Source organism: Gavialis gangeticus, unplaced genomic scaffold (assembly GCF_001723915.1).
Source record: "Gavialis gangeticus isolate Ggan-Ray unplaced genomic scaffold, GavGan_comp1, whole genome shotgun sequence".
Taxonomy (NCBI): Eukaryota; Metazoa; Chordata; order Crocodylia; family Gavialidae; genus Gavialis; species Gavialis gangeticus.
Window position 1 is genome coordinate 37,133,382 of NW_017728998.1, and position 3,405 is coordinate 37,136,786.

The window sequence follows — 3,405 nt, forward strand, 5'->3', positions numbered from 1 at the left end:
CCCTTTCTGGCTGTCTGCACTTTTCAGTGCCTTCCGCAAACTCTTGCAGACATGGGTGGGGGGGAGGGGAAGAGAGGGGTGTTCAAAAGGCCGTGGGCTTCCTCCTCTCTCTGCCCGCTGCTGTAAACGATCCGATCGCTTCTTTCTTCTCTCACTTTTCCTATTGATCTGAGTGGACCTAGGTCAGGTCCTAACAGATTGCCTGAGATTATTGGGACTCCGGGCTCTGATTGACATTTCTAGTCTCTCACAAGCCCCTCCTATTTCTTTTAAGTCTCTCTCTCTCTCTCTCTCTCTCTCTCTCTCTCTCTCTCTCTCAAGCCCAGAGCTCTCTCCCTGGGTTTGTCACTAGCTTTTTTTCTAGATCTGTTTACTGACGTCGCGATCTTTTATTTGAGTTGCTTTCAAATCTCGTTTTAGCGATCGCCAATCAGTTCAGTGTTTTACAAAGGTTTAACCCTGCCCCATGGTTTTCTAATTATATATATATATATATATACACACACACACACACACACACACACACACACAGTCTTTCATAGTTTTTCCCCTTCTCTGAAATAAAAGGCAGAGGAAGCTGGGGTTGTCAATTGTAAATTACATGGAGGAAGAAGAAAAACTTCTGACATTTTTTTAAATAAAACCCTTTTTCCCCCCTTGCAGAATGTGCCATTTCCAGCCTTCCCTAGGCTGGGTTTCCAGGGTTTGTTTTCTTTATTAAGATATTCCCTCCCCCCAGCCCAGCCCTCTGCCCCGGCCTGCGCGTGGGTCCTAATATAGATTTAAAAGTCTATTAGAGTTTTTAATTTGCATTTCCAGAGCCAGCTTGAATTTTTTTTCTATGCAGTGAATCTTTAAGGAGTTCTCTCCATTTTGCCTAGGCTAATAGTAGGCAGCTACAGTGGAAGAGCTAAGTTAATTTTCTTCCTAATAAGGGACTTCAAAGAGTTGTAGGTCACAATTTTACATCAAAGGCAGAAAAGAAGGCAAATTAAAATCTTAACAAAGGAGAGACAGGAGCAGCCCTCTGGGCCATTAGTAAATAAGTGGTGTGAAAAAAGGGACAATGACAGACACTGGAATTAAACTCATTAACACCTTTTTGTCTTGGTGCGAAATCTCTAATTAGGAAATTTATGATCATTTTGCTTATTCCCTCTGTTCTGATTGACTCCAAGCCTTAGAAGGAAGTACCTGGTACAAGGAACATTTGCGGTGGGAGCAGTGGCACCATGTTCTGTGGAGCTGCAGGGAGAAAGTCAAACTACGTTTTAATTACGGGATAACCTTTTCTGTATCAACGCATTTTTAAATATAGTGACCCTCCCACCATTTGAAGCCAGCCTGCGAATAGTAGTTTAGTGTTTTAAGGCGACTAAAAATACAATGAAACCAAAGCGTGCGCTTGGAAAGCACAAGGGTTTCCTACCTTGTGACTGCCTTGTTGGAGGACTAGACTACACTGAACGTAAAAAGTTTATGCAACCTGTAGGGTTATGAGTTTGTGGAGCTGAAGTTCTGAATTTGCCATTATTGATTCTGTAAAGTAATTTAAAAATAGGTTATGAGTTTTCTCTTTTCGAGTTTCTACTTCGTATGCTGGAGTCTCTTTTAATCACATGTCCGATGTTTTTAAATACTCGGCGGATTTATTGCCATTAAAATATGATTCAGCTACAATATAAAAATCCATACTGTGGGTATAGTGATTATAACTACATTTCTTTAAAAATGAACTACATGTCAGATTATACAGTTAAAGGAATCGACCTTGATAGCTTGCTATAATAAAACTATATCAGCTTGTAATAAATACGGATTATAGCAAAGCAAGCCCCAGAATTAAAATTCCCTGAATCAATATATGAAAATCTGTAGGAAACACCTCTAATCGTATTAAATTCATCTTTATAGCATTTCCTATCTGCTAATCTAGTGCAAAAACAACTCTGGGTTGGAGGAATTTATTTTCTTCTATTCCACTCTGGTCTTGTAATAGGGGTTTATAGTATAATGTAATGGAGATAACAATATGACATTCAGTTATAGGTTTTTTCTTTTTCAATTCAAAAGGAAGTGGGAAGTGAATCCAATGTCCTCGTTTCTTTTAATTGTCTGCACAAGTAGCTAGACTTAATCGTTGCGATGCTGAGAAAGTTTGGGAATGCCTTGAAAACGGAACAAGACTTTTTAATATATACATATATGTACAGTATATACGAGGAGATAAAGAGACGAAAAGGTCAAAATAACCCGGGAGAACTGAATTATCATTTGACCAGTTCCTAGAAGGTCGACCCCATCACTGGTATTTTATATCCCCAGACGAGTCCGCTCCCCGCACATGCACACACGCGGGATATTCACATGCACACATTTGGATCCTGGACCTAACACTTTGTCTTTGGCTTCTCGTTTGACATCACTGCTGCTCATTTACGGAGTTTCTAAAGCGGGCAGGATTATTTTATTATCTCATCCCACTGTCTTGTGTCATCAAGATAGATTTTTAATCAACAATACAATCAATATAAGTTCATCCCTAACGGGGAAATACACGTGTCCGACATGGATTGGAACGCACTGATTCTAATTCATGAATCCCATTAGCGGGGGGAGCGGAATGCCGCCCGCGGGAGGAGGCTGCCTGCACGCGGGGCTTGATTTTTAAGTGCATGTGAAAACTCACAAGGAAAAGACCAAGCTCTCTGCCCAGGTGAAACGGAGCTGCAGGAAGCCCACTTGTCTTCAGCGGCTGGGAGGAAAGCCGCGGGGCTGGGGGATCGCGACGGGCGAATGCAAGAGTCGAGAGAAAGAAAAGCTGCGAGGCGAGAAGTGTCTGCATGGGGGTGGATTCAGGTCACGGTGGGGGTGGATGATGGCTTATCCGTGGGCAGGAAATGCAGCCAGACCAAATGGACTGTAGGAGAGAAGTGCGGAGGGTGACCCGCCTGTTAGCAGAGAGGTTCAAAAGAAAGGCGAAGAGCGGGGTGGGGGAGAAGAGCACGGAGCCTGTAGCCGAGGTGGGGCAGGGCGATGCTGGGCGGCCGGCTAAGGGGCACGGCGCAGCGCGGTCACGCTGCCAGCCTGTGGGACAGGGGCAGGCGGGCAGATGGACGCCCACAAAGCGGGAGCAGGCTGGAAGCAGAGGAGTGGCAACGGGGGACAGCAAGTGACGCCTGGATCTGGCTGCCCCGCCGTGGAGCAGCCTCTGCGGGGACAAGGGCTGAGGGCGCCCGCTGCTCCCGCAGGTCAGCACCTTTCTCCGGTGGGAGCAGCGGCTGCAGCGCTCCTAACCCGGACAGACACGTGTCTTCTGGCCGGGATCTGTCAGAGCTGGGAGCGCCGCTCCTGATTTATTACCCCCAGCAGCCCAGTCCCCAGCTCCGCTCGGCCCCCGCCCCG

General features: G+C 45.7%; 1 protein-coding gene across 1 annotated transcript in view; it reads right to left on the bottom strand.

The window, feature by feature from the left end:
- The window catches only part of IRX3 (iroquois homeobox 3), a 12,610-nt gene that overhangs the window by 4,332 nt on the left and 4,873 nt on the right, over positions 1 to 3,405 (bottom strand). The window lies entirely within an intron of this gene.